Raw genomic sequence first — 12,990 nt, 5'->3', positions numbered from 1 at the left:
AACAACTGTAAAGCAGAGGGTTGAGGATGGCCTAAGCGTTGATGCCAAATGTCGGGAGAGCCGGATTTGAAATGATGAGAAAAATAGAGCTCCGATGAGTTGGGAAGAACATAGAGGTCACCCTTGCGCCTCCCTGTGATCACTACCTGTCCTGTTTGACGTTCCTTTACACAAAAATCAACATTAGTGAACTCATAATTAACAAGAAATTGATTTGTTAATTGACCTACTAAAAACAGATTTTTTTTCAAGTGAGGGACTAGTAAGACATCATGAAGAAGTAATATTTTATTTTGTTGCTTAATGCTAGAATCTCCAATACCAAGAATTGGTAGAGAAGATCCATCACCAATAAGAACCGAATCTGAACCTAAATAATTTTGAATATTGGTTAACATACCTTGCTTACCTGTCATGTGGTTGGAGGCTCCTGTGTTTGAGGTCCATTCTGTTTTAGCAACTGTGTTATTCAGGGTAAGAGCAGCTAGTGCTTGTGGTATGTCATTTTATTGTGTTGCTCTTTTGGGCACCCACCAACATATTTTTGCTACATGTCCTACCGTGCCACAGTATTGACATTTTTCTTCACGATAAAGATCTCGTTCAGCAGGCGTCAAACGACGCTCTCCTAGTGGAGGAGGTCGTCTTTGTTGGGTGGTGGAGGTTGGGCTAGGAGAGTAGCCATGGTTTTGGTCCTTTGGTTGTTGTGCCTGAAATCCTCTTCCTATTGAGATGATTTTTTGCTTGTTGTCTTGATATCCTGAGTGCTGATATCGTTGGTGTAGTTGGCCATAGAAGGCCATTTGAGGAGTGGGTGCGTGGATGGCATTGGCATGGTTTGAGAACCAATTTTTTCTTTGATCAAGGCTTTGAAGTTGTGATACAAGCTCAAAGTATGATGGTCTTGGTGGTTTGAGCATGGTAGTAGTAAAATTTTCATATTGAAAACCAAGACTAGTGTAAAGACAAAATACCTTTTCTTTGTCTAGGACTGGTTTCCCAATGGCAACAAGACTGTCACATAGGCCTTTGAAGGTTTGAATGTGTTCTCCAATTGTTTTGGCATCGTCTTTCCGAAGATATATTACTTGTTGCCTGAGTGTGAATTCTCGTTCTTGTGAATCTTCTGCATGGGCATTTTTCAGTGCTTCCCAAACGGCATGTGTTGTATCTAGACCCATGATGAGACCAAGTGATTTTTCAGAGTGTTCCAATTATCCACCCTCGAAGAAGACGATCCACCTTTCGCCATGCAATGTATGCTTCATTAATTTTGGTATAGAAGTTTCTGTATTCTGAGTATTGGTGGATTCTGGTATGGTGTATTTAGGTGGATCAGGATCTTCAGTAGTAAGGTGATCGAGCAGTTGTTGGCTTTCGACAAGAGCCAAGGCTTGTTCATGCCACAATGGATAATTTGTAGGACTGACCTTGAGAGTAATAAAATTTCAAGCGTTGAGTGAGAGTGAAATCATGGTTATTTGGAGGCTATTTGATCTATTTGAGATGCTGGGTTGTGCCGTGCTCATAGTGGCTCTAATACCAAGAAGAAAAAATAGAAACAATACGTTGAAGGTGAAAGAAGAAAAAACAGAGAAAACTAGAGATGACGGTTCATGAACATAGTAGAAAGAGAAATGTTTAATACTTAGCTTACATTTTCGGAGGAATACAATGTTATTTAAATACAAAGTATAGAATTCTAAGAAACTTTTGACCCGATAAATGCTCTGAGAATACTCCACGATTTGCTCTGTTTTAGAACCGAGATGTACTATGTTTTCCTTAACTAGCATACTATCATTCTGGGTTGAGATTGTTGTCGTTTATTCTACAATGTCTCTCCATGATTGTAGCATGAATTGTGGGAGTTTTAAATCTCAGCCTTATCACTCCCTTGAGTCCCACAATCCACGCCGAGATGCTGCGTTGTGCCAATACTCTCAAATTCGGTTTCTCTCTTCTTCTTCTTCTCTATCTCTCTCTCTTCTTCTCTTGTTCTTCTCCCTCTCCACTTCATATTTGGTTTCTTCTCTCTTTGTCCTACAAGAATATTTGTTGAGATCTTCTATGCCTACAAAAGTGGGATCCTTCCCAAGTTTACTGTTTCTAACATACACAGCAGAGAAGATGGCATTACAGAGAATGCATTTGACGCGTAGAGGTGCTTCCTTTACAGAGACAAATCAATCTTCATCTGTTTCTTTCCCTTGGTGACGCTCTTCAGAACCCCAATAAAATCAATTGAGTAATCATATTATATATAGGACGACCGGTTAAACAAACCATCTTGATGTAACATTTACCAAAGCAGATTTTTATACCTCCATAAAGATTCCATTCACTCCAATTGCAACAGTTGTCCTTGCAATGCATGGTATTAACTCTCGAAGGCCTACACTAGCAACACATCCTCCATCCAGCTAGTAAATGAACCAATTGAAATCAATTCTTGATGTACAAGTACAAAAGTTCTTACACCCAATAGAAACTTTAGCACATCTAACCTACTCGTAAACATTTACAGTTACAGGCTTAGATATGTGGGTCCAAATGGACTAGTAAACTGTGTTCCCCACAATCACATGGGAAGTTACACGGGGACCCAGACATGTGGTTCCATTCATTTGTGAAAAAATAAGTGATTTGAGGAGAAAATATAAGAGAAAAAAATGATTTCTAGAAGAGGGGCAGCTTTGCTGCTTTGGAATCTTAGCCAGAAAGGTCTTTCCTGCTTCTTTATAATCAGGGTTTAAGTGAAAATTTACAAAAAGATAAAAATACCCCTCAATACTCAAAGTTACATATCTCCTAAAATACAAGTTCGATACGTACCGAAGTAAGTCGGGCCACAAGAGAGAATGTCTCAAAAACCTTAACTCCAAAAGTCTGTGTATACCATTTCGCTACCAGTCGAGCTTTGTACCGTTCAATAGAGTCATCAACATTATATTCGATAGTATAAACCCAACGACACCCCCACAATAGTTGCTCCTGTAGATGGGAAGTAGACAATGACATAAGCAAAGGACTTGAAGGATGGGGACAAAAAATCAAGTGACACATATTTGGATATCAAATGAGAAGTACAAGATCGTTTACCTTTTCGTAGACTAATAGGCATGTCCAAATCAGAGACAACAAGATCTACAGACAATGAGGAAGTTGGGATAATGAGTAGAGAGTTCTGTAGAGGTAACAACTGGAGGCATTGCAAAAGTACGAGAGCGACGACTGTAAACATGAAGAGGCCATGAAGAACTTGATGACGCTGGTACATCCAAAACTGCAACAGGAATAGGACTATCTAAAAGAGATTCAGGTGATACAGGAAGTTAAGTAGATGATGAAAAATATGGAGTATGTTCAAAGAAGGTCACATTGGCTGACATATGTTTTCCGTTGAACAGGATCATAACATTTGTACCCTTTTTGTCGACGAGAATATCCCAAAAAAACACATTTGACAGACCGAGGTGACAACTTATCGACCGAAGTTTCAAGCATATGAATAAAACAGGTACATCCAAAAATACGAGGAACCACACCAAACAATTTACAATTGGGTTTTAAAACCTGAAGAGGAACTTGACCACTCAAAAAAAATGAGGGCATACGATTAACCAAGTAGCACGAAGTTAAAACCCATCTCCCCAAAAAGATTTAGGAACATCCATATGCAGTAATAGTGTCCTTGTAATCTCAAGAAGATGTCTATTTTTACTTTCAACCACCCCATTTTGTTGTAGAGGATAAGGGCAGGATGTTTGATGGTAATACCATGAGAAGCACAAAATACTAAAAATTTATGGTTAAGATATTCCAAACCATTGTCAGTACGAAATACATGAACACAGGCACCAAATTAATTTTTTATTTCATTGAAAAAATTGAGGAATACATCAAACACTTCAGACTTCTCTTGTAGGAGATACACCCAAGTGAATTTACTGAAATCATCAATGAACGACACCATACATCAGAGTGAACTAATTTAAACAATTTGGTGTTTTGACTAGAACTAATTGGGAAACTTGAGTGACGATGCTTTCCCAGCTGAAAGAATTCACAATCAAGTGAAATATCGACTGGCAGAGAAGGAAAGGACTGACACAACTTAGCTGGTGAGGGATGTCCCAAGCGCAAATGCCACAAGTAAGAAGAATTTATAGTAGTGAGAGCAACAACCCGAGAAACATATACATCTTCCAGCATGTAGAGCCATCCCTTCTCATGTCCTGATCCAATTGTCCTCTTCGTCTGCAAGTCCTGGAAAACACAAGAAGTAGGATAAAAGGTTATTGAACAGTTTAAGGATTTAGTTATATGACTCACAGACAAGAGATTAACTGGAAACTTTGGTAGAAAGAAAACAGAATCTAAGGATATTTTTGGAGTAGGCATTTAGGTGTAGGCCCTCATATGAGTACCTGCTCTGATACCATGTGTATAGAGGCTCCTGAATCAATGTTCCAAGAGGGAGAATAAGACACATTTAGTGCATTCATACTTGTACTAGCTATCATGGCACTCGTTGAGGAAGAAGGAGGAGTCTCAGTAGTCTAAGAAGCAGTAGATGAAGCAGTCAGTTGACCCAGTCGTTGTAATAATTACTGAATTTCATGCTTCTCAGACTACCGAGACTCCTCCTCCTTCCTTAGTGAGTGCCACGATGGCCAGTATAGGTATGAATGCACTAAATGTGTCTCATTCCCCCTCTTGGATCATTGATTCAGGAACGTCTACACACATGGTATCAAAACAGGTACTCATATGAGAGCCTACACCTAAACTGTCTACTCCTAAATTATCCACTTGTAGAACCACAAAAGAAGGTCTACACATGAGGGGGAGTGTTAAGGAATAGTCCCACATAGATTATTGAGTACAAAGATCTTGAGTTTATTAGTTGGTAAAGAGGTTTTCGAAGTTGGTTAATCATTTTGGGATGAGCCTTGGACCAACTTCACAATGTGGTACCACGTGAGTTCTCAAAGTCCCAAATGATTCCAGGGGAACAACCCTATGGTAGTCCATATGGATTAGCAAACCTGATTTCTAAAATTGTATCAAAGCTTCAAACCAAACTAGTTAAGCTTGAAATATATTTTTTTTTTAACAAAAAGAAGAGTTCAAAACAAAAGTTTTTTGTTCAGAGATTCACAGGAATCCCAGGAATTCCAAACACATATCTAGAAGGGAAGAAAATACTATAGTATCTCAACGCAAAAACAATAAAAATGAAAAATGAAAGAAAAACAAGAGTGGAGCTTTTTGGGTGGGAATAAAGAGAGAGATTCTCACACAAGCAACAAAAAAAACAAAAAAGATAAATTCTAACCATATGCTGGGGGATTGGCTATTATAGCTTCTGCTTTAAAAGGAATTCTAGAGTCCAAATCAGGTTCTCTACAAGCAGGGAGGAGAGAGAATATGATTTCCTTTATTTGCTTTCTTTGTATAGGTATTTTGGAAGGTCTTGATGGCAAGGAACCCTTATTCTTCACCATATCTGGCCAAAAAAGAAAATGAAAATCATTAAATTTATTCATCAGATTAGGTTCGCTAAATCATTCAAGAATTTAAAGAAATAACTCCAGTTTCTCTTTGCATGATGAGTTGGCTAGAAATAAGTATGTGGATACTATAGACATCGACAATCAATAAGGGGAAGACATTGACCATCAGACTATGCTGAAATACAATCAACCAGAAGTGGACACTGGTGGAGATCACTCACATTCAACCAGAGCCTTCGGATCTCCTCCCAGTGGGTAGAAGTCCAAACCAGTAGTTAACATGAATTCCTTGAAATTTGAATGAGTTGCTAATCTAACACGATGCCCATAGTCCTACATAAAGATAGTAACATAATCAGTAGTTAACCAGAGCTATGTCAATCTGCAAAACATTTGTAATGAAATGAGGAGTAATCATTGTCTAACATTTCTTCACAATGACGTGAACTACTCTATATCATGAATTTTTGTTTAGTAATTTCTCCCTCTTGTCCTTCCTGTCCTCTCGACCTCCCGACTTCTCTTCTCTCTCACCCTCCCTCTTTTCTCCCTCTCGGCATACCGTCGGAGCGCCGCCTCCATTGCCCGTTGGTCCGCCGTTGAGGAATACGACGCGCGTTAAGGAAGATGATGGTTTAATTTTTCCTAAGTTAGGAAAAATTAAACCATCGTCATAAAAATAATAATTTTTAATTTTTATTTATAAAATAATTATTTTTATTTATTTAATATATTTATATTATAATTACTATATTAAATTAGTGATTTAATAGTCATAATTAAAATATTGTTAAAATAAATATTTGATAAATTATATTGGTTTAATTATCCCATTGCTATAATTAATTAAACCAATGGTTTTAATATATATATATATATATATATTATTAATTTTTTTATATTAAATTAGTGGTTTTTAAAGTTAAAACATATCTTATGTTATTAAAAATAATTTATTTATTTATAAAATTAGCTTATGTTATATTTTATTTTTAATAATTTATTCTAGTCACACGTAATTATTGTATTAATTTATAATAAACTATAATAATTAAGTAATATAATATAGTTTTTTTATTAATTAAGATATTAATATATTCTAATAGTACACGTTAAATCACTTATAAGTGTAGTAACCATGTTTATTTTGGTTAATTATTTGTTTAGGTATATGTTCTATTTAAGTATATTATAAAAAGGTTACTCATTTTCTTGTTTATATCATACTTTTCATTTGGGGCACTAACACTGGAATCTGTTTTCCAGTACACTTGAACTCGTCCACACTAATACCCAAATATGAGTTGAAGTTGAATCGATTCATTTAAGTTCAATTTAACTCTTCACTTCAATTCAAGTTCATTGTGGAAAAGTTGGGAGAAATAATTCCGCCTCCCCCCTCCCCCCCCCAGAATGAAGTTGATTTCGCGTGAAAGTCAAACATGAGAGAAATAATTCTCTTCCTCATGGCATTTGAGGAAATTGAAAAGACATTTGAGTATAAATACGTTTATAGAGACTATTAGTAGTTTTTTCAATAAATATTGAAAAGACATTTTTCGTAAAAATATAGAGACCATTAGTGCCTCATGTTTTTTGGAAATATTTTTCTAATTAGAAATTCTTATTAAAAAATCATATAATTTTCTAAGTAAGATTTTCTTGCCAAGATGGGCTAGAAAACCGTATAGAAATTTTTTGAATAAATATTTGACATTGATACTATAATACTTTTAGCATGAGACAATTTTCATAGCAATTTTGTGTTTGACATTTTATTTGATTAATAATTTATGGATAAGTATAGTAATATATTAGATTGATTATTATTTTTTATTTATTTCCCTAAAATAGGCAATAAAGGTCCATTTTAACTTTCCTAAGAAAATTTTAAAATATTTCTTGTAATTTTCTAGTAAGTCTCTAATAGTAATAGGATTTTATTTAAAGGTTTTTTTTTGGAAATGTGTATTATAAGAAAAATATTTTTAGTTTTTCCTAGAATATAAATTTTTAATTAGGGGCACTAAGGAGGCCATAGTAAATTTATAGCCAGATTTAAAAATTACAAAATAAGCTAGACAATATTTGGAGTAAAAAAGATTAATATTGGTGGGTTCTAATCCATTATAGAGATTCAATCCCGAACCTCCCCTATCATTTTTTTAAATGTATGCATAATTTTATAGATAATTTATTTGACATATATTTTATGTAGAGTATTAAATGTAGGTTAACCTTGAACTCGGCTAGAGTTCGAGATCGAACTCGATAAAAATTATTAAGCTCGAGCTCGATTACAATTTTAGGCTCGAGGTTAGGTCGGCTCAAACATGGGAAGGTTTAGACTCAGCTGGATTCGATGTTACCCTTATGCTCAATTTTAAGTAGAGGTCATGTCCAATTTTATGTAAAATGTATATATAATTTTATATACAATTTATTTGACCTGTATTTTTTGAAAAGTTTTAAATGTATGTTGGAGCTCGAACTCAAGACATGTAATTTTTTAAATGTTTTAAATGAATGTTGAAGCTCGAGTTCGACTCGAACTCTGTTAAAGTTATTGGGCTCGAGGCTAGGTTCGGCTCGAGATCGAGTTCGAAATATTTAAATCAGGTTCGGCTCGATGCCACCCCTAACTGCATGTCAGACGAATCCAACAGTTCTTCATCAACAGCTTCACTATGAACGTCCTTCGTTCCAACCTGATGACCTTCAGCTTCCACACCACCAGGAAGCTCAACATCTACGGCTCCATCATGTGTTACAGTCACTATTCGGTTCAACATTTTAAGCTGGACAGTTTTATGCATTTTGTGAGCAGGAATATATAGTTCTTTTAAAAGCATAAAAGATATTGAATCGTTATATAGAAATGTTATACAACTCTCAATATCACAAAACATTGTGATGAGCCTACCCCTTCCTACGATCAGAGATTTTGTTTCCGCCTCTCAGTTTTTGATCTTTCTAGATTGAGAGGACCAGCAGATGAGTCTCAGTGACCAGTATTTGGTATTTTTCCAGGAAGAGTATTAGCCTTAGGCAGACTCCTATCATTCTCCCCTGATACAAGATTAATAAGTGGTAAGATGTATCATGGTGAACGACCAAATTGTTGTGACCTAGACATAATCTAAGCTACCCAAGGAAAAAAGCTGAATACAAGATCCACTAATGTGACAAGATGAACCTACTTATCTATCCTTATAAGAGATACAAGTGTTAAGAACTACTAATTAAATCAGCTGTGAAGGCATGGTAAGCTGTCACCTTTTTCCCAGCAGGTTGTTGGAGTGAATGTGTAACATCTACAACCTGTAAGCAAAAAAAAAAAAAAAAAAAAATCCTGTCAGGTACGTTATTGCCGGTTGAGGGGCACACCAGTCTTACCCCCTCAGCCTCATCAAAGGGATGTGTATGTTACTCCGTGCATCAACAATCAGAACATAGTGTATATATAAAGTCAAGCAACAATCAGAGCCCATTCTAGTAGAAAGGAAACCAATCTGGTTTGCCTGAAAAACAAGAAACCCACAGGAAAATGTTAATGTCAGACCTCAGATTTTAGACTTTATTGTCAGAGTGGTTCCGTCCATTCTTGTTAGAGTTTGTGGTCTGAGTTAGGTACTTGGTTTTCCGCACTTTAAATGGTTAGTCTTTTCGGGTTGTATTGGCTAGGTATCTGATTTAGAACTCCCAAGTTAAACGAGCCTAGGCAAGAATAATTTTAGGATGGGTGACCTCCAGGGAAATACTCTTGCATAAGATTTTAACATTTATGTATACACTATGATCTCCAAGGATCTCGCATGCTTTAAACCTTTTTCCACTGCTCAACTGACTTCAGGAGAAGTAATGCGGAAAAGAAAAGTGAAACTTACAACAGGACAATCTGCTTCCCTCATCCACTCCAAGTTACGTGGATCAACAATCAAGTCATCTGTGATAAAAGAGCAATTGTATTCTTAATAAAATGATTAGCCCAATGATTGAAATTAATCAATGTCAAATGCTTTTCTCATTTCTTTTGCTACCTTTTGCAAGTGACCCACAATCAAAAGTGGTCATTTACAAAGGTTCATGCCCGATACGGCATTTAAAATCATAAAACATTTCCTTTTGAAAAACAAAAAAATATTACATAACACTATTTAAGACCTACTGAATACGAAAATCAATTTCACCTAAAAACAGAAAGATACTTAAAGCAGTTTGTGGCCCTAATTACTTCATTCATTAGAATGAAGAAGAAGCAGTCCTTATAAACTTAAGAAACATTCATTAGAATGAAATTTTGGAAGCTCAACATGAAAATGATCAAGAATCAAATATTCTAAATCTGATGCTGGCTTACTATAATCAAATATACTAAAAAAAATAAACATTGACCAATATTTTGCATCTCAAACACATGGTGTGTAGTTCAAAACATAGAAAAACGAGAGTTCATCAGCATACTTACAGAAGGAGCCCAAAATTGGCCTTTCTTGATATTGACAATTTTCAAAGTCACCGCAGCTGCAAGTAGAAGATCTATAAAAAAGAAAAAGCCTCAGAAGGGATTAAAACTGAGGTTACAAACCCTGGACATGAACTTCCACCCTTCTAATCTAAGCTTAGTATCAATCATGTCATCCACAATGACCAGAAGTTGATCCATAAGTATTTCAGTACATTCAACCACTATCCTGACGACAAAGGAAGGCTGGAATCTGGATGATATCTGCAATTCTTCGAACTGTGTGTTGATCCATAAGTATTTCAGTACATTCAGCCACTATCCTGACGACAAAGGAAAGCTGGAATCTGGATGATATCTTCAATTCTTCCAACAGGTTCACACAGTTGGAAGAATTGCAGATATCATCCAGATTCCAGCTTTCCTTTTAAGTTTCCAAAACTTTGCTCCAACAAATAATAAATCCAACTTAACAAAACAAAAATCTGATGAGAGATGTAAATAAACAAGCCTTTGATGGTAAACTAAAAAACAAGTTATTAGATGAAACCACTCAGCTTCACAATAAATAGAAACAGTAACAAGAGAAAAGGTTAACAATTTGGAGAGAGATAAGTGAAATAACTGGAGGGAATCGTATAGAGAAGACCAGGACAAACTTTGCAGAAGTCTGAACTTATACCTGGCACATCAGTCACTATGGGAAGATCGTAGGCCACCTCGACGTTTTCCAGGATCTAATTGAAAGAAATAGAATCAAACATCTAGGAGAGGTAAAAATATAATCTGGTAAAGGTCAGAAACCAACACAAATATTGAAATAGTAAATTTCATGCATCAAATAAGGGAAATTGAAGAATCATCATATGATGGAAAGATGAAAGAAAATGAAACATCTGAACATGAAGAACTGAAGAATCATGTAATGATGTACTTAATTGAGATCAACTTCTCATGAAAATTGGAGCTCCTAAAGAAAGGCTTTTAAATTGAGCTCCTTGTCAAAGATGGAGGACCTAAAGAAAGTTCAGTAATAGGTAGTTCCCTTGCTTCCAGCAATTAGCTATAAAGTGTAGCCCTTGTGCTCTCATCTGCTCATTTGCTTAACTCATTCTTTAATTCAATTTTGGGGGCGCAGGAAAGGAAAAACCTTCAATCTCAAGTGTATCCTAAACATACTCCAGACTGTGGAATATAGCTACAATCTGTTGGTCTTGTGCTCCCCTCTGTATATTCCCTAGTTTTATTCAATCTAGGGGAAAATGAAAACAGAAACCCTTTACCTCCAGCATACCCTGCATGTACTCCTGAATGCATGAATATATAGCCTAACAGTTTTTTGGTACAAAAGTTATGAGGCCACAAGAAGAATGGTATTGTTTACACATTAAATGAATTGAAACGATTCTAACCTTCAGGCCCTCCTCCATAACGGGGCCGTGGAATGATTTTGATGATGTACGATTAGCTTTGTCAAAGCTGGATTTGAAAACCAGCTGTAACCCAAATCTATCAAGTGAAGTTGAATAGATCTGTCAGACTTCTAATAAACGGCACCACAGAAGTCTGCACCAAGACGAGACATTTCTCACAACACACTTACTTGGAGGCAATAGCATTTATATGTTTGGCAATTAGTAAAGCATGTTCCTCTGATTCGATAACACTGGGGCCGGCTAGCAAGAAAAAGGGCTCTGCAGCCTGTTCAACGTTGGAAAAAGGTAAAAAATACGTACAAGAAGCAATGCAAGGACAGAACAATTATGGAATTCAAAGAATGAAGATCGAACGAGATACAACCTTCAGAAGATTGAACGACAACGTTGGCTCCATACCTTGAGTACTTTCAGGATCAAAATTTGGAGATAGTCTGCAATTAAAAACAAAAATAAATTGCTTATAAGACGTCAAATATTATGCGAAAGAAACGTGCAGAAAATAAAAGTGAAACGCAAACAACTACGCCTTAAAGAACTAAGACAAAAAAAACTGTCTAGTTGTAGGACGAGAAAGGAAAAGAAGAAAAAGAAAATTTCAATAAGAGGTGTTCGCAGTTTTGCTAGATTGTATGTGAAACATGAAAAGATGTACAAAACAACTGCTGTAACAAATGAAAGAGAAAGCTGTGAATGCAGAACAAGGAAGAGCTACAATTAAAAATCATGCTACTTAACGGCAACTATTTACCTTTCAATAAACTCGGTAGACTGATGTTGCAACTTTCCCTCTCTTGGATACTCAGAAGGCAGAAGCAAAGAATACTCAGCCAAGAGTAGCTAAAACCAGATATGCTTAACCGAATTAATTAGATGCGAATCAAACAGACTAAAGAAAAGAAATCAGAATATAGATAGAAGACAGTTGGTTTCAATCTTGTTGGTGAAAATACATCCAAATTCCAAATTAAAGCCAGTAAAAATCCGCTGGTCAGTCACGATTCTGCTAACATTTTCAAGAATTCAAGAAGAAAAGATAACCTCAATGAAGATCATATGTGCGCTAAAACACTAGGATTTTTAGATTAATACAAATTAGGAAGCTACCGATAGATATGAGAAAATTGAACTTGAACAAAATCCATAGTGATGTACCTCACTCGAAAGAGATCTCCAAAGCAGAAACGAAATCTTGGCAAGCGAAGCGGAATGAAACCGATAAGAGGAGAGTGAAGCGAATCACTTGAGGTAAGTTTAGTTTGGTGACGAGGCAGTCGAAGTTTGAACAGCCTATAAAGACAGAGTGGGCGCTGTCCGAGTCAGTATTGTAATCATAGACTGCTCATTTAGTTACGCCAGAGTGGACGCGCCTGTTTGAGTCAGTTTTGGAATCATTGATTGTTCAGTTAGTTACGCCAGAGTGGCCATCCACGCGAGAATGTTTCTCATGTGACCTTTCAGTATACGAGTTTGTTTCGTATTTTTAAATTTTTTTATAGATTCTAACAAGATTTTAAAATAATAAATAATATAATCTAGGCGATTTTCATGGGGGTTAGTGCACTTTATC

The 12,990-nt window shown here is 36.0% G+C and overlaps 1 pseudogene; it reads right to left on the bottom strand.

Annotated features, from left to right (window-relative positions):
• Positions 1–2,318: 2,318 nt before the first annotated feature.
• On the bottom strand, positions 2,319–12,667 carry LOC137962786 (2-dehydro-3-deoxyphosphooctonate aldolase-like; annotated as a pseudogene).
• Positions 12,668–12,990: the final 323 nt, after the last annotated feature.

This window comes from Aristolochia californica, unplaced genomic scaffold (genome assembly GCF_029961685.1).
Source record: "Aristolochia californica isolate CCGP_79_NKW_82.1479 unplaced genomic scaffold, dmAriCali1.0.hap1 SCAF_4, whole genome shotgun sequence".
Lineage (NCBI taxonomy): Eukaryota > Viridiplantae > Streptophyta > Magnoliopsida > Piperales > Aristolochiaceae > Aristolochia > Aristolochia californica.
This window is presented reverse-complemented; position numbering and strand designations above follow the sequence as displayed.